The sequence below is a fragment of the Rhipicephalus microplus genome, chromosome 3, assembly GCF_043290135.1.
Source record: "Rhipicephalus microplus isolate Deutch F79 chromosome 3, USDA_Rmic, whole genome shotgun sequence".
Lineage (NCBI taxonomy): Eukaryota > Metazoa > Arthropoda > Arachnida > Ixodida > Ixodidae > Rhipicephalus > Rhipicephalus microplus.
Window position 1 is genome coordinate 158,702,177 of NC_134702.1, and position 15,768 is coordinate 158,717,944.

The 15,768-nt window shown below is 49.7% G+C and overlaps 27 non-coding genes across 27 annotated transcripts; all 27 read right to left on the bottom strand.

Moving 5' to 3' along the window:
• Window positions 1–194: 194 nt before the first annotated feature.
• TRNAE-CUC (transfer RNA glutamic acid (anticodon CUC)) lies at window positions 195–266 on the bottom strand. Its single transcript has one exon. It is a non-coding gene; the product is annotated as a tRNA-Glu (tRNA).
• A 754-nt stretch (window positions 267–1,020) lies between these two features.
• Window positions 1,021–1,092, bottom strand: TRNAE-UUC (transfer RNA glutamic acid (anticodon UUC)). Its single transcript has one exon. It is a non-coding gene; the product is annotated as a tRNA-Glu (tRNA).
• Window positions 1,093–1,759: 667 nt separating this feature from the next.
• TRNAE-CUC (transfer RNA glutamic acid (anticodon CUC)) lies at window positions 1,760–1,831 on the bottom strand. The gene has a single exon. It is a non-coding gene; the product is annotated as a tRNA-Glu (tRNA).
• Window positions 1,832–2,585: 754 nt separating this feature from the next.
• On the bottom strand, window positions 2,586–2,657 carry TRNAE-UUC (transfer RNA glutamic acid (anticodon UUC)). Its single transcript has one exon. It is a non-coding gene; the product is annotated as a tRNA-Glu (tRNA).
• A 667-nt stretch (window positions 2,658–3,324) lies between these two features.
• Window positions 3,325–3,396, bottom strand: TRNAE-CUC (transfer RNA glutamic acid (anticodon CUC)). The gene has a single exon. It is a non-coding gene; the product is annotated as a tRNA-Glu (tRNA).
• A 113-nt stretch (window positions 3,397–3,509) lies between these two features.
• TRNAG-UCC (transfer RNA glycine (anticodon UCC)) lies at window positions 3,510–3,581 on the bottom strand. Its single transcript has one exon. It is a non-coding gene; the product is annotated as a tRNA-Gly (tRNA).
• Window positions 3,582–4,148: 567 nt separating this feature from the next.
• On the bottom strand, window positions 4,149–4,220 carry TRNAE-UUC (transfer RNA glutamic acid (anticodon UUC)). The gene has a single exon. It is a non-coding gene; the product is annotated as a tRNA-Glu (tRNA).
• Window positions 4,221–4,703: 483 nt separating this feature from the next.
• Window positions 4,704–4,775, bottom strand: TRNAE-CUC (transfer RNA glutamic acid (anticodon CUC)). Its single transcript has one exon. It is a non-coding gene; the product is annotated as a tRNA-Glu (tRNA).
• Window positions 4,776–4,888: 113 nt separating this feature from the next.
• On the bottom strand, window positions 4,889–4,960 carry TRNAE-CUC (transfer RNA glutamic acid (anticodon CUC)). Its single transcript has one exon. It is a non-coding gene; the product is annotated as a tRNA-Glu (tRNA).
• Window positions 4,961–5,813: 853 nt separating this feature from the next.
• On the bottom strand, window positions 5,814–5,885 carry TRNAE-CUC (transfer RNA glutamic acid (anticodon CUC)). Its single transcript has one exon. It is a non-coding gene; the product is annotated as a tRNA-Glu (tRNA).
• A 113-nt stretch (window positions 5,886–5,998) lies between these two features.
• Window positions 5,999–6,070, bottom strand: TRNAE-CUC (transfer RNA glutamic acid (anticodon CUC)). The gene has a single exon. It is a non-coding gene; the product is annotated as a tRNA-Glu (tRNA).
• Window positions 6,071–6,823: 753 nt separating this feature from the next.
• On the bottom strand, window positions 6,824–6,895 carry TRNAE-UUC (transfer RNA glutamic acid (anticodon UUC)). The gene has a single exon. It is a non-coding gene; the product is annotated as a tRNA-Glu (tRNA).
• Window positions 6,896–7,378: 483 nt separating this feature from the next.
• TRNAE-CUC (transfer RNA glutamic acid (anticodon CUC)) lies at window positions 7,379–7,450 on the bottom strand. The gene has a single exon. It is a non-coding gene; the product is annotated as a tRNA-Glu (tRNA).
• Window positions 7,451–8,300: 850 nt separating this feature from the next.
• On the bottom strand, window positions 8,301–8,372 carry TRNAK-CUU (transfer RNA lysine (anticodon CUU)). The gene has a single exon. It is a non-coding gene; the product is annotated as a tRNA-Lys (tRNA).
• A 298-nt stretch (window positions 8,373–8,670) lies between these two features.
• Window positions 8,671–8,742, bottom strand: TRNAE-CUC (transfer RNA glutamic acid (anticodon CUC)). The gene has a single exon. It is a non-coding gene; the product is annotated as a tRNA-Glu (tRNA).
• Window positions 8,743–9,040: 298 nt separating this feature from the next.
• Window positions 9,041–9,112, bottom strand: TRNAA-CGC (transfer RNA alanine (anticodon CGC)). The gene has a single exon. It is a non-coding gene; the product is annotated as a tRNA-Ala (tRNA).
• A 666-nt stretch (window positions 9,113–9,778) lies between these two features.
• On the bottom strand, window positions 9,779–9,850 carry TRNAE-CUC (transfer RNA glutamic acid (anticodon CUC)). Its single transcript has one exon. It is a non-coding gene; the product is annotated as a tRNA-Glu (tRNA).
• A 113-nt stretch (window positions 9,851–9,963) lies between these two features.
• TRNAE-CUC (transfer RNA glutamic acid (anticodon CUC)) lies at window positions 9,964–10,035 on the bottom strand. Its single transcript has one exon. It is a non-coding gene; the product is annotated as a tRNA-Glu (tRNA).
• Window positions 10,036–10,330: 295 nt separating this feature from the next.
• On the bottom strand, window positions 10,331–10,402 carry TRNAE-CUC (transfer RNA glutamic acid (anticodon CUC)). The gene has a single exon. It is a non-coding gene; the product is annotated as a tRNA-Glu (tRNA).
• A 669-nt stretch (window positions 10,403–11,071) lies between these two features.
• TRNAE-UUC (transfer RNA glutamic acid (anticodon UUC)) lies at window positions 11,072–11,143 on the bottom strand. Its single transcript has one exon. It is a non-coding gene; the product is annotated as a tRNA-Glu (tRNA).
• Window positions 11,144–11,810: 667 nt separating this feature from the next.
• TRNAE-CUC (transfer RNA glutamic acid (anticodon CUC)) lies at window positions 11,811–11,882 on the bottom strand. Its single transcript has one exon. It is a non-coding gene; the product is annotated as a tRNA-Glu (tRNA).
• Window positions 11,883–12,636: 754 nt separating this feature from the next.
• Window positions 12,637–12,708, bottom strand: TRNAE-UUC (transfer RNA glutamic acid (anticodon UUC)). Its single transcript has one exon. It is a non-coding gene; the product is annotated as a tRNA-Glu (tRNA).
• A 667-nt stretch (window positions 12,709–13,375) lies between these two features.
• TRNAE-CUC (transfer RNA glutamic acid (anticodon CUC)) lies at window positions 13,376–13,447 on the bottom strand. Its single transcript has one exon. It is a non-coding gene; the product is annotated as a tRNA-Glu (tRNA).
• A 113-nt stretch (window positions 13,448–13,560) lies between these two features.
• Window positions 13,561–13,632, bottom strand: TRNAG-UCC (transfer RNA glycine (anticodon UCC)). Its single transcript has one exon. It is a non-coding gene; the product is annotated as a tRNA-Gly (tRNA).
• A 568-nt stretch (window positions 13,633–14,200) lies between these two features.
• TRNAE-UUC (transfer RNA glutamic acid (anticodon UUC)) lies at window positions 14,201–14,272 on the bottom strand. Its single transcript has one exon. It is a non-coding gene; the product is annotated as a tRNA-Glu (tRNA).
• A 483-nt stretch (window positions 14,273–14,755) lies between these two features.
• On the bottom strand, window positions 14,756–14,827 carry TRNAE-CUC (transfer RNA glutamic acid (anticodon CUC)). Its single transcript has one exon. It is a non-coding gene; the product is annotated as a tRNA-Glu (tRNA).
• A 113-nt stretch (window positions 14,828–14,940) lies between these two features.
• On the bottom strand, window positions 14,941–15,012 carry TRNAE-CUC (transfer RNA glutamic acid (anticodon CUC)). The gene has a single exon. It is a non-coding gene; the product is annotated as a tRNA-Glu (tRNA).
• Window positions 15,013–15,768: the final 756 nt, after the last annotated feature.

Consider the following 15,768-nt stretch of genomic DNA (forward strand, 5'->3'; position numbering starts at 1 on the left):
ACGAAAATACTTCCGACACCGGGAATTGAACCCAGGCCTCGTGGGTGAGGGCCAGGTATACTAGCCACAAGACCACGCCGAGAACGGAAAGGGATGGAGCGATCGCTTAGCCATTTGCCCAACAGGGTAAAATTATTAAAGTTGCATAGCGTGCGTAAATTGGAGACTTGATAATAGCAGATAAAAGAAAATACTTCCGACCCCGGGAATTGTACCCGGGCCTCCTGGGTGAGAGCCAGGTATCCAAGCCACTAGACCACGCCGGAGAACAGAGAGGGACGGTGCGATCGCTTAGCCATTCGGCCGACAGGGTAAAAGTATTGAAGGTATATTGCGTGCGTGAATTGGAGCCTTGATGATAGCTGATAAAAGAAAATACTTCCGACACCGGAAGTCGCACCCGGGTCTCCTGGGTGCGAGCCAGGTATCCTTGCCACTAGACCTTGCCGGAGAACGGAAAAGGACGGAGCGATCGCTTAGCGATTCTGCCAACAAGGTAAAAGTATTGAAGTTACATAGCGTGCGCAAATGCCGGAGAACGGAAAAGGACGGAGCGATCGCTTAGCGATTCGGCCAACAAGGTAAAAGTATTGAAGTTACATAGCGTGCGCAAATTGCAGACTTGATGATAGCAGATAAAAGAAAATACTTCCGACACCGGGAATTGCAACCGGGCCTCCTGGGTGAGAGACAGGTATCCTGAACACTAGACCATGCTGGAGAACGGAGAGGGACGGAGCAATCGCTTAGCCATTCGGCCAACTGAGTAAAACTATTGAAGATACATAGCGTGCGCAAATTGAAGACTTGATGACAGCAGATAAAAGAAAATACCTCCGTACACTGGGAATCGAACCCGGGCCTCCTGGGTGAGAGCCAGGTATCCTAGCCACTAGACCATACCGGAGAACGAAGAGAGACGGAGCGATCGCTTAGCCTTTCGGCCAACAGGGTAAAACTATTCAAGTTACATAGCGTGCGCAAATTGGAGATTTGAAGACAGCAGATAAAAGAAAATACTTCCGACACCGGGATTCAAACCCGAGCCTCTTGGGTGAAAGCCAGGTATCCTAGCCACTAGACCATGCCGGAGAACGGAGAAGGACGAAGCGATCGCTTAGCGATTCGGCCAACAAGGTAAAAGTATTGAAGTTACATAGCGTGCGCGAATTGGAGACTTGATGATAGCAGATAAAAGAAAATACTTCCGACACCGGGAATTGCAACTGAGCCTCCTGGGTGAAAGCCAGGTATCCTAGCCACTAGACCGTGCCGCAGAACGGAGAGGGACGGAGCGCACATTTAGCCATTCGGCACACAGGGTAAAAGTATTGAAGTTACATAGCGCACGCAAATCGAAGACTTGATATTAGCAGATAAAAGAAAATACTTCCGTACACTAGGATTCGAACCCGGGCCTCCTGGGTGAAAGCCAGGTATCCTAGCCACTATTCCACACCGAGAACAGAAAGGGACGGAGCGATCGCTTAGCCATTCAGCCAACAGGTTAAAGCTATTGAAGTTACATACCGCGCGCAAATTGGAGACTTGATGACAGCACACAAACGAAAATACTTCCGACACCGGGAATTGAACCCAGGCCTCGTGGGTGAGGGCCAGGTATACTAGCCACAAGACCACGCCGAGAACGGAAAGGGATGGAGCGATCGCTTAGCCATTTGCCCAACAGGGTAAAATTATTAAAGTTGCATAGCTTGCGTAAATTGGAGACTTGATAATAGCAGATAAAAGAAAATACTTCCGACCCCGGGAATTGTACCCGGGCCTCCTGGGTGAGAGCCAGGTATCCAAGCCACTAGACCACGCCGGAGAACAGAGAGGGACGGTGCGATCGCTTAGCCATTCGGCCAACAGGGTAAAAGTATTGAAGGTATATTGCGTGCGTAAATTGGAGCCTTGATGATAGCTGATAAAAGAAAATACTTCCGACACCGGAAGTCGCACCCGGGCCTCCTGGGTGCGAGCCAGGTATCCTTGCCACTAGACCTTGCCGGAGAACGGAAAAGGACGGAGCGATCGCTTAGCGATTCTGCCAACAAGGTAAAAGTATTGAAGTTACATAGCGTGCGCAAATGCCGGAGAACGGAAAAGGACGGAGCGATCGCTTAGCGATTCGGCCAACAAGGTAAAAGTATTGAAGTTACATAGCGTGCGCAAATTGCAGACTTGATGATAGCAGATAAAAGAAAATACTTCCGACACCGGGAATTGCAACCGGGCCTCCTGGGTGAGAGACAGGTATCCTGAACACTAGACCATGCTGGAGAACGGAGAGGGACGGAGCAATCGCTTAGCCATTCGGCCAACTGAGTAAAACTATTGAAGATACATAGCGTGCGCAAATTGAAGACTTGATGACAGCAGATAAAAGAAAATACCTCCGTACACTGGGAATCGAACCCGGGCCTCCTGGGTGAGAGCCAGGTATCCTAGCCACTAGACCAAACCGGAGAACGAAGAGAGACGGAGCGATCGCTTAGCCATTCGGCCAACAGGGTAAAACTATTCAAGTTACATAGCGTGCGCAAATTGGAGATTTGAAGACAGCAGATAAAAGAAAATACTTCCGACACCGGGAATCAAACCCGAGCCTCCTGGGTGAAAGCCAGGTATCCTAGCCACTAGACCATGCCGGAGAACGGAGAAGGACGGAGCGATCGCTTAGCGATTCGGCCAACAAGGTAAAAGTATTGAAGTTACATAGCGTGCGCGAATTGGAGACTTGATGATAGCAGATAAAAGAAAATACTTCCGACACCGGGAATTGCAACTGGGCCTCCTGGGTGAAAGCCAGGTATCCTAGCCACTAGACCGTGCCGCAGAACGGAGAGGGACGGAGCGCACATTTAGCCATTCGGCACACAGGGTAAAAGTATTGAAGTTACATAGCGCACGCAAATCGAAGACTTGATATTAGCAGATAAAAGAAAATACTTCCGTACACTAGGATTCGAACCCGGGCCTCCTGGGTGAAAGCCAGGTATCCTAGCCACTAGACCACACCGAGAACAGAAAGGGACGGAGCGATCGCTTAGCCATTCAGCCAACAGGTTAAAACTATTGAAGTTACATACCGCGCGCAAATTGGAGACTTGATGACAGCACACAAACGAAAATACTTCCGACACCGGGAATTGAACCCAGGCCTCGTGGGTGAGGGCCAGGTATACTAGCCACAAGACCACGCCGAGAACGGAAAGGGATGGAGCGATCGCTTAGCCATTTGCCCAACAGGGTAAAATTATTAAAGTTGCATAGCGTGCGTAAATTGGAGACTTGATAATAGCAGATAAAAGAAAATACTTCCGACCCCGGGAATTGTACCCGGGCCTCCTGGGTGAGAGCCAGGTATCCAAGCCACTAGACCACGCCGGAGAACAGAGAGGGACGGTGCGATCGCTTAGCCATTCGGCCAACAGGGTAAAAGTATTGAAGGTATATTGCGTGCGTAAATTGGAGCCTTGATGATAGCTGATAAAAGAAAATACTTCCGACACCGGAAGTCGCACCCGGGCCTCCTGGGTGGAAGCCAGGTATCCTTGCCACTAGACCATGCCGGAGAACGGAAAAGGACGGAGCGATCGCTTAGCGATTCGGCCAACAAGGTAAAAGTATTGAAGTTACATAGCGTGCGCAAATGCCGGAGAACGGAAAAGGACGGAGCGATCGCTTAGCGATTCAGCCAACAAGGTAAAAGTATTGAAGTTACATAGCGTGCGCAAATTGCAGACTTGATGATAGCAGATAAAAGAAAATACTTCCGACACCGGGAATTGCAAGCGGGCCTCCTGGGTGAGAGACAGGTATCCTGAACACTAGACCATGCTGGAGAACGGAGAGGGACGGAGCAATCGCTTAGCCATTCGGCCAACTGAGTAAAACTATTGAAGATACATAGCGTGCGCAAATTGAAGACTTGATGACAGCAGATAAAAGAAAATACCTCCGTACACTGGGAATCGAACCCGGGCCTCCTGAGTGAAAGCAAGGTATCCTAGCCACAAGACCACACCGAGAACCGAAAGGGACGGAGCGATCGCTTAGCCATTCAGCCAACAGGGTAAACTATTCAAGTTACATGGCGTGCGTAAATCGGAGATTTGAAGACAGCAGATAAAAGAAAATACTTCCGACACCGGGAATCAAACCCGAGCCTCCTGGGTGAAAGCCAGGTATCCTAGCCACTAGACCATGCCGGAGAACGGAGAAGGACGGAGCGATCGCTTAGCGATTCGGCCAACAAGGTAAAAGTATTGAAGTTACATAGCGTGCGCGAATTGGAGACTTGATGATAGCAGATAAAAGAAAATACTTCCGACACCGGGAATTGCAACTGTGCCTCCTGGGTGAGAGCCAGGTATCCTAGCCACTAGACCGTGCCGCAGAACGGAGAGGGACGGAGCGCACATTTAGCCATTCGGCACACAGGGTAAAAGTATTGAAGTTACATAGCGCACGCAAATCGAAGACTTGATATTAGCAGATAAAAGAAAATACTTCCGTACACTAGGATTCGAACCCGGGCCTCCTGGGTGAAAGCCAGGTATCCTAGCCACTAGACCACACCGAGAACAGAAAGGGACGGAGCCATCGCTTAGCCATTCAGCCAACAGGGTAAAACTATTCAAGTTACATAGCGTGCGCAAATTGGAGATTTGAAGACAGCAGATAAAAGAAAATACTTCCGACACCGGGAATCAAGCCCGGGCCTCCTGGGTGAGAGCCAGGTATCCTAGCCACTAGACCATGCCGCAGAACGGAGAGGGACAGAGCGCACGTTTAGCCATTCGGCCAACAGGGTAAAACAATTGAAGTTACATACCATGCGCAAATTAGAGACTTGATGACAGCATATAAAAGAAAATACTTCTGACACCGGGAATCGAACCCGGGCCTCCTGGGTGAGAGCCAGGTATCCTAGCCACTAGACCATACCGGAGAACGAAGAGAGACGGAGCGATCGCTTAGCCATTCGGCCAACAGGGTAAAATTATTGAAGTTACATAGCATGCGTAAATTTGAGACGATAATAGCAGATTAAAGAAAGTACTTCCGACACCGGGAATTGTACCCGGGCCTCCTGGGTGAGAGCCAGGTATTCAAGCGACTAGTCCATGCCGGAGAACGGAGAGGGAAGGAGCGATCGCTTAGCCATTCGGCCAACAGAGTAAAACTATTGAAAATACTTACCGTGCGCAAATTGAAGACTTGATGTCAGCAGATAAAAGAAAATACTTCCGACACCGCAAATCGAACCCGGGCCTCCTGGGTGAGAGCCAGGTATCCTAGCCCTTAGACCATGCCGCAGAACGGAGAGGGACGGAGCGCACGTTTAGCCATTCGGCACACAGGGTAAAAGAATTTAGGTTACATAGCGCACGCAAATCGAAGACTTGATAATAGCAGATAAAGGAAAATACTTCCGACACCGGGAATCGTACCCGGGCTTCCTGGGTGAGAGCCAGGTATCCTAGACACTAGGCCATGCCGGAGAACGGAGAGGGACGGAGCGATCGCTTAGCCATTCGGCCAACAGGGTAAAACTATTGAAGTTACATACCTTGCGCAAATTTAAGACTTGATGTCAGCAGATAAAAGAAAATACTTCCGACACCAGGAATCGTACCCGGGCTTCCACGGTGAGAGCCAGGTATCCTAGACACTAGACCATACCGGAGAACGGAGAGGGACGGAGCGATCGCTTAGCCATTTGGCCAACAGGGTAAAATTATTGAAGTTACATAGCGTGCGTAAATTGGAGACTTGATGACAGCAGCTAAAAAAGAAAATACCTTCGACACCGGGAATTGAACCCGGGCCTCCTGGGTGAGAGCCAGGTATCCTAGCCACTAGACCATGCCGAAGAACGGAGAGCGACGGAGCGATCGCTTAGCGATTCGGCCAACAAGGTAAAAGTATTGAAGTTACATAGCGTGCGTAAATTGGAGACTTGATGACAGCAGATAAAAGAAAATACCTTCGACACCGGGAATTGAACCCGGGCCTCCTGGGTGAGAGCCAGGTATCCTAGCCACTAGACCATGCCGAAGAACGGAGAGCGACGGAGCGATCGCTTAGCGATTCGGCCAACAAGGTAAAAGTATTGAAGTTACATAGCGTGCGCAAATTGGAGAATTGATGATTGCGGATAAAAGAAAATACTTCCGACACCGGGAATCGCCACCGGGCCTCCTGAGTGAGAGCCAGGTATCCTAGACACTAGACCATGCCGGAGAACGGAGAGGGACGGAGAGATCACTTAGCCATTCGGCCAACACGGTAAAAGTATTGAAGTTACATAGCGTGCGCAAATGCCGGAGAACGGAAAAGGACGGAGCGATCGCTTAGCGATTCGGCCAACAAGGTAAAAGTATTGAAGTTACATAGCGTGCGCAAATTGCAGACTTGATGATAGCAGATAAAAGAAAATACTTCCGACACCGGGAATTGCAACCGGGCCTCCTGGGTGAGAGACAGGTATCCTGAACACTAGACCATGCAGGAGAACGGAGAGGGACGGAGCAATTGCTTAGCCATTCGGCCAACTGAGTAAAACTATTGAAGATACATAGCGTGCGCAAATTGAAGACTTGATGACAGCAGATAAAAGAAAATACCTCCGTACACTGGGAATCGAACCCGGGCCTCCTGAGTGAAAGCAAGGTATCCTAGCCACAAGACCACACCGAGAACCGAAAGGGACAGAGCGATCGCTTAGCCATTCAGCCAACAGGGTAAAACTATTCAAGTTACATAGCGTGCTCAAATTGGAGATTTGAAGACAGCAGATAAAATAAAATACTTCCGACACCGGGAATCAAACCCGAGCCTCCTGGGTGAAAGCCAGGTATCCTAGCCACTAGACCGTGCCGGAGAACGGAGAAGGACGGAGCGATCGCTTAGCGATTCGGCCAACAAGGTAAAAGTATTGAAGTTACATAGCGTGCGCGAATTGGAGACTTGATGATAGCAGATAAAAGAAAATACTTCCGACACCGGGAATTGCAACTGGGCCTCCTGGGTGAGAGCCAGGTATCCTAGCCACTAGACCGTGCCGCAGAACGGAAAGGGACGGAGCGCACATTTAGCCATTCGGCACACAGGGTAAAAGTATTGAAGTTACATAGCGCACGCAAATCGAAGACTTGATATTAGCAGATAAAAGAAAATACTTCCCTACACTAGGATTCGAGCCCGGGCCTCCTGGGTGAAAGCCAGGTATCCTAGCCACTAGACCACACCGAGAACAGAAAGGGACGGAGCGATCGCTTAGCCATTCAGCCAACAGGGTAAAACTATTCAAGTTACATAGCGTGCGCAAATTGGAGATTTGAAGACAGCAGATAAAAGAAAATACTTCCGACACCGGGAATCAAGCCCGGGCCTCCTGGGTGAGAGCCAGGTATCCTAGCCACTAGACCATGCCGCAGAACGAAGAGAGACGGAGCGATCGCTTAGCCATTCGGCCAACAGGGTAAAATTATTGAAGTTACATAGCATGCGTAAATTTGAGACGATAATAGCAGATTAAAGAAAGTACTTCCGACATCGGGAATTGTACCCGGGCCTCCTGGGTGAGAGCCAGGTATTCAAGCGACTAGTCCATGCCGGAGAACGGAGAGGGAAGGAGCGATCGCTTAGCCATTCGGCCAACAGAGTAAAACTATTGAAAATACATACCGTGCGCAAATTGAAGACTTGATGTCAGCAGATAAAAGAAAATACTTCCGACACCGCAAATCGAACCCGGGCCTCCTGGGTGAGAGCCAGGTGTCCTAGCCCTTAGACCATGCCGCAGAACGGAGAGGGACGGAGCGCACGTTTAGCCATTCGGCACACAGGGTAAAAGTATTGAAGTTACATAGCGCACGCAAATCGAAGACTTGATGATAGCAGATAAAAGAAAATACTTCCGACACCGGGAATCGTACCCGGGCTTCCTGGGTGAGAGCCAGGTATCCTAGACACTAGACCATGCCGGAGAACGGAGAGGGACGGAGCGATCGCTTAGCCATTCGGCCAACAGTGTAAAACTATTGAAGTTACATACCGCGCGCAAATTGGAGACTTGATGACAGCACACAAACGAAAATACTTCCGACACCGGGAATTGAACCCAGGCCTCGTGGGTGAGGGCCAGGTATACTAGCCACAAGACCACGCCGAGAACGGAAAGGAATGGAGCGATCGCTTAGCCATTTGGCCAACAGGGTAAAATTATTGAAGTTACATAGCGTGCGTAAATTGGAGACTTGATGACAGCAGATAAAAGAAAATGCCTTCGACACCGGGAATCGAACCCGGGCCTTCTGGGTAAGAGCCAGGTATCCTAGCCACTAGACCATGCCGAAGAACGGAGAGCGACGGAGCGATCGCTTAGCGATTCGGCCAACAAGGTAAAAGCATTGAAGTTACATAGCGTGCGCAAATTGGAGAATTGATGATTGCGGATAAAAGAAAATACTTCCGACACCGGGAATCGCCACCGGGCCTCCTGAGTGAGAGCCAGGTATCCTAGACACAAGACCATGCCGGAGAACGGAGAGGGACGGAGAGATCACTTAGCCATTCGGCCAACAGGGTGAAACAATTGAAGTTGCATACCATGCACAAATTGGAGACTTCATGACATCAGATAAAATAAAATACCTTCGACACCGGGAATAGAACCCGGGCCTCCTGGGTGAGAGCCAGGTATCCTAGCCACTAGACCATGCCGAAGAGCGAAGAGGGACGGAGAGATTGCCTAGCCATTCGGCCAACAGGGTAAAAGTATTGAAGTTATATTGCGTACGCAAATTGGAGAGTTTAAGACAGCTGATAAAAGAAATTACTTCCGAATCCGGAAATCGCACCCGGGCCTCCTGGGTGCGAGCCAGGTATCCTAGCCTCTAGACCATGCCGGTGAACGGAAAAGGAAGGAGCGATCGCTTAGAGATTCGGCCAACAAGGTAAAATTATTGAAGTTACATAGCGTGCGCAAATTGGAGACTTGATGATAGCAGATAAAAGAAAATACTTCCGACACCGGAAATCGCACCCGGGCCTCCTGGGTGCGAGCCAGGTATCCTAGCCACTAGACCATGCCGGAGAACGGAAAAGGACGGAGCGATCGCTTAGCGATTCGGCCAACAAGGTAAAAGTATTGAAGTTACATAGCGTGCGAAAATGGGAGACTTAATAATAGCAGATAAAAGAAAATACTTCCGACACCGGGAATCGCAACCGGGCCTCCTGGGTGAGAGCCAGGAATCCTAGACACTAGACCAAGCCGGAGAACTGAGTGGGACGGAGAGATCGCTTAGCCATTCGGCCAACAGGGTAAAACTATTGAAGTTGCATACCGTGCGCAAATTGGAGACTTGATGACAGCAGATAAAATAAAATACTTCCGACACCGGGAATCGCAACCGGGCCTACTGGGTGAGAACCAGTATCCTAGACACTAGACCATGCCGGAGAACGGAGAGGGACGGAGAGATCGCTTCGCCATTCGGCCAACAGGGTAAAACTATTGAAGTTACATACCGCGCGCAAATTGGAGACTTGATTACAGCTCACAAAAGAAAATACTTCCGACACCGGGAATCGAACCCAGGCCTCGTGGGTGAGGGCCAGGTATACTAGCCACAAGACCACGCCGAGAACGGAAAGGAATGGAGCGATCGCTTAGCCATTTGGCCAACAGGGTAAAATTATTGAAGTTACATAGCGTGCGTAAATTGGAGACTTGATGACAGCAGATGAAAGAAAATACCTTCGACACCGGGAATCGAACCCGGGCCTCCTGGGTGAGAGCCAGGTATCCTAGCCACTAGACCATGCCGAAGAACGGAGAGCGACGGAGCGATCGCTTAGCGATTCGACCAACAAGGTAAAAGTATTGAAGTTACATAGCGTGCGCAAATTGGAGAATTGATAATAGCAGATAAAAGAAAGTACTTCCGCCACCGGGAATCGTACCCGGGCCTCCTGGGTGAGAGCCAGGTATTCAAGCCACTAAACCATGCCGGAGAACGGAGAGGGACGGAGCGATCGCTTAGCCATTCGGCCAACAGAGTAAAACTATTGAAAATACATACCGTGCGCAAATTGAAGACTTGATGTCAGCAGATGAAAAAAATACTTCCAACAACTCAAATCGAACCCAGGCCTCCTGGGTGAGGGCCAGGTATACTAGCCACTAGACCACGCCGAGAACGGAAAGGGATGGAGCGATCGCTTAGCCATTTGCCCTATAGGGTAAAATTATTAAAGTTACATAGCGTGCGTAAATTGGAGACTTGATATAGCAGATAAAAGAAAATACTTCCGACCCCGGGAATTGTACCCGGGCCTCCTGGGTGAGAGCCAGGTATCCAAGCCACTAGACCACGCCGGAGAACAGAGAGGGACGGTGCGATCGCTTAGCCATTCGGCCGACAGGGTAAAAGTATTGAAGGTATATTGCGTGCGTGAATTGGAGCCTTGATGATAGCTGATAAAAGAAAATACTTCCGACACCGGAAGTCGCACCCGGGTCTCCTGGGTGCGAGCCAGGTATCCTTGCCACTAGACCTTGCCGGAGAACGGAAAAGGACGGAGCGATCGCTTAGCGATTCGGCCAACAAGGTAAAAGTATTGAAGTTACATAGCGTGCGCAAATTGCAGACTTGATGATAGCAGATAAAAGAAAATACTTCCGACACCGGGAATTGCAACCGGGCCTCCTGGGTGAGAGACAGGTATCCTGAACACTAGACCATGCTGGAGAACGGAGAGGGACGGAGCAATCGCTTAGCCATTCGGCCAACTGAGTAAAACTATTGAAGATACATAGCGTGCGCAAATTGAAGACTTGATGACAGCAGATAAAAGAAAATACCTCCGTACACTGGGAATCGAACCCGGGCCTCCTGGGTGAGAGCCAGGTATCCTAGCCACTAGACCATACCGGAGAACGAAGAGAGACGGAGCGATCGCTTAGCCTTTCGGCCAACAGGGTAAAACTATTCAAGTTACATAGCGTGCGCAAATTGGAGATTTGAAGACAGCAGATAAAAGAAAATACTTCCGACACCGGGATTCAAACCCGAGCCTCCTGGGTGAAAGCCAGGTATCCTAGCCACTAGACCATGCCGGAGAACGGAGAAGGACGGAGCGATCGCTTAGCGATTCGGCCAACAAGGTAAAAGTATTGAAGTTACATAGCGTGCGCGAATTGGAGACTTGATGATAGCAGATAAAAGAAAATACTTCCGACACCGGGAATTGCAACTGGGCCTCCTGGGTGAAAGCCAGGTATCCTAGCCACTAGACCGTGCCGCAGAACGGAGAGGGACGGAGCGCACATTTAGCCATTCGGCACACAGGGTAAAAGTATTGAAGTTACATAGCGCACGCAAATCGAAGACTTGATATTAGCAGATAAAAGAAAATACTTCCGTACACTAGGATTCGAACCCGGGCCTCCTGGGTGAAAGCCAGGTATCCTAGCCACTATTCCACACCGAGAACAGAAAGGGACGGAGCGATCGCTTAGCCATTCAGCCAACAGGTTAAAGCTATTGAAGTTACATACCGCGCGCAAATTGGAGACTTGATGACAGCACACAAACGAAAATACTTCCGACACCGGGAATTGAACCCAGGCCTCGTGGGTGAGGGCCAGGTATACTAGCCACAAGACCACGCCGAGAACGGAAAGGGATGGAGCGATCGCTTAGCCATTTGCCCAACAGGGTAAAATTATTAAAGTTGCATAGCGTGCGTAAATTGGAGACTTGATAATAGCAGATAAAAGAAAATACTTCCGACCCCGGGAATTGTACCCGGGCCTCCTGGGTGAGAGCCAGGTATCCAAGCCACTAGACCACGCCGGAGAACAGAGAGGGACGGTGCGATCGCTTAGCCATTCGGCCAACAGGGTAAAAGTATTGAAGGTATATTGCGTGCGTAAATTGGAGCCTTGATGATAGCTGATAAAAGAAAATACTTCCGACACCGGAAGTCGCACCCGGGCCTCCTGGGTGCGAGCCAGGTATCCTTGCCACTAGACCTTGCCGGAGAACGGAAAAGGACGGAGCGATCGCTTAGCGATTCTGCCAACAAGGTAAAAGTATTGAAGTTACATAGCGTGCGCAAATGCCGGAGAACGGAAAAGGACGGAGCGATCGCTTAGCGATTCGGCCAACAAGGTAAAAGTATTGAAGTTACATAGCGTGCGCAAATTGCAGACTTGATGATAGCAGATAAAAGAAAATACTTCCGACACCGGGAATTGCAACCGGGCCTCCTGGGTGAGAGACAGGTATCCTGAACACTAGACCATGCTGGAGAACGGAGAGGGACGGAGCAATCGCTTAGCCATTCGGCCAACTGAGTAAAACTATTGAAGATACATAGCGTGCGCAAATTGAAGACTTGATGACAGCAGATAAAAGAAAATACCTCCGTACACTGGGAATCGAACCCGGGCCTCCTGGGTGAGAGCCAGGTATCCTAGCCACTAGACCAAACCGGAGAACGAAGAGAGACGGAGCGATCGCTTAGCCATTCGGCCAACAGGGTAAAACTATTCAAGTTACATAGCGTGCGCAAATTGGAGATTTGAAGACAGCAGATAAAAGAAAATACTTCCGACACCGGGAATCAAACCCGAGCCTCCTGGGTGAAAGCCAGGTATCCTAGCCACTAGACCATGCCGGAGAACGGAGAAGGACGGAGCGATCGCTTAGCGATTCGGCCAACAAGGTGAAAGTATTGAAGTTACATAGCGTGCGCGAATTGGAGACTTGATGATAGCAGATAAAAGAAAATACTTCCGACACCGGGAATTGCAACTGGGCCTCCTGGGTGAAAGCCAGGTATCCTAGCCACTAGACCGTGCCGCAGAACGGAGAGGGACGGAGCGCACATTTAGCCATTCGGCACACAGGGTAAAAGTATTGAAGTTACATAGCGCACGCAAATCGAAGACTTGATATTAGCAGATAAAAGAAAATACTTCCGTACACTAGGATTCGAACCCGGGCCTCCTGGGTGAAAGCCAGGTATCCTAGCCACTAGACCACACCGAGAACAGAAAGGGACGGAGCGATCGCTTAGCCATTCAGCCAACAGGTTAAAACTATTGAAGTTACATACCGCGCGCAAATTGGAGACTTGATGACAGCACACAAACGAAAATACTTCCGACACCGGGAATTGAACCCAGGCCTCGTGGGTGAGGGCCAGGTATACTAGCCACAAGACCACGCCGAGAACGGAAAGGGATGGAGCGATCGCTTAGCCATTTGCCCAACAGGGTAAAATTATTAAAGTTGCATAGCGTGCGTAAATTGGAGACTTGATAATAGCAGATAAAAGAAAATACTTCCGACCCCGGGAATTGTACCCGGGCCTCCTGGGTGAGAGCCAGGTATCCAAGCCACTAGACCACGCCGGAGAACAGAGAGGGACGGTGCGATCGCTTAGCCATTCGGCCAACAGGGTAAAAGTATTGAAGGTATATTGCGTGCGTAAATTGGAGCCTTGATGATAGCTGATAAAAGAAAATACTTCCGACACCGGAAGTCGCACCCGGGCCTCCTGGGTGGAAGCCAGGTATCCTTGCCACTAGACCATGCCGGAGAACGGAAAAGGACGGAGCGATCGCTTAGCGATTCGGCCAACAAGGTAAAAGTATTGAAGTTACATAGCGTGCGCAAATGCCGGAGAACGGAAAAGGACGGAGCGATCGCTTAGCGATTCAGCCAACAAGGTAAAAGTATTGAAGTTACATAGCGTGCGCAAATTGCAGACTTGATGATAGCAGATAAAAGAAAATACTTCCGACACCGGGAATTGCAAGCGGGCCTCCTGGGTGAGAGACAGGTATCCTGAACACTAGACCATGCTGGAGAACGGAGAGGGACGGAGCAATCGCTTAGCCATTCGGCCAACTGAGTAAAACTATTGAAGATACATAGCGTGCGCAAATTGAAGACTTGATGACAGCAGATAAAAGAAAATACCTCCGTACACTGGGAATCGAACCCGGGCCTCCTGAGTGAAAGCAAGGTATCCTAGCCACAAGACCACACCGAGAACCGAAAGGGACGGAGCGATCGCTTAGCCATTCAGCCAACAGGGTAAAACTATTCAAGTTACATAGCGTGCGCAAATCGGAGATTTGAAGACAGCAGATAAAAGAAAATACTTCCGACACCGGGAATCAAACCCGAGCCTCCTGGGTGAAAGCCAGGTATCCTAGCCACTAGACCATGCCGGAGAACGGAGAAGGACGGAGCGATCGCTTAGCGATTCGGCCAACAAGGTAAAAGTATTGAAGTTACATAGCGTGCGCGAATTGGAGACTTGATGATAGCAGATAAAAGAAAATACTTCCGACACCGGGAATTGCAACCTTGCCTCCTGGGTGAGAGCCAGGTATCCTAGCCACTAGACCGTGCCGCAGAACGGAGAGGGACGGAGCGCACATTTAGCCATTCGGCACACAGGGTAAAAGTATTGAAGTTACATAGCGCACGCAAATCGAAGACTTGATATTAGCAGATAAAAGAAAATACTTCCGTACACTAGGATTCGAACCCGGGCCTCCTGGGTGAAAGCCAGGTATCCTAGCCACTAGACCACACCGAGAACAGAAAGGGACGGAGCCATCGCTTAGCCATTCAGCCAACAGGGTAAAACTATTCAAGTTACATAGCGTGCGCAAATTGGAGATTTGAAGACAGCAGATAAAAGAAAATACTTCCGACACCGGGAATCAAGCCCGGGCCTCCTGGGTGAGAGCCAGGTATCCTAGCCACTAGACCATGCCGCAGAACGGAGAGGGACAGAGCGCACGTTTAGCCATTCGGCCAACAGGGTAAAACAATTGAAGTTACATACCATGCGCAAATGAGAGACTTGATGACAGCATATAAAAGAAAATACTTCTGACACCGGGAATCGAACCCGGGCCTCCTGGGTGAGAGCCAGGTATCCTAGCCACTAGACCATACCGGAGAACGAAGAGAGACGGAGCGATCGCTTAGCCATTCGGCCAACAGGGTAAAATTATTGAAGTTACATAGCATGCGTAAATTTGAGACGATAATAGCAGATTAAAGAAAGTACTTCCGACACCGGGAATTGTACCCGGGCCTCCTGGGTGAGAGCCAGGTATTCAAGCGACTAGTCCATGCCGGAGAACGGAGAGGGAAGGAGCGATCGCTTAGCCATTCGGCCAACAGAGTAAAACTATTGAAAATACATACCGTGCGCAAATTGAAGACTTGATGTCAGCAGATAAAAGAAAATACTTCCGACACCGCAAATCGAACCCGGGCCTCCTGGGTGAGAGCCAGGTATCCTAGCCCTTAGACCATGCCGCAGAACGGAGAGGGACGGAGCGCACGTTTAGCCATTCGGCACACAGGGTAAAAGAATTTAGGTTACATAGCGCACGCAAATCGAAGACTTGATGATAGCAGATAAAGGAAAATACTTCCGACACCGAGAATCGTACCCGGGCTTCCTGGGTGAGAGCCAGGTATCCTAGACACTAGGCCATGCCGGAGAACGGAGAGGGACGGAGCGATCGCTTAGCCATTCGGCCAACAGGGTAAAACTATTGAAGTTACATACCGTGCGCAAATTTAAGACTTGATGTCAGCAGATAAAAGAAAATACTTCCGACACCAGGAATCGTACCCGGGCTTCCACGGTGAGAGCCAGGTATCCTAGACACTAGACCATACCGGAGAACGGAGAGGGACGGAG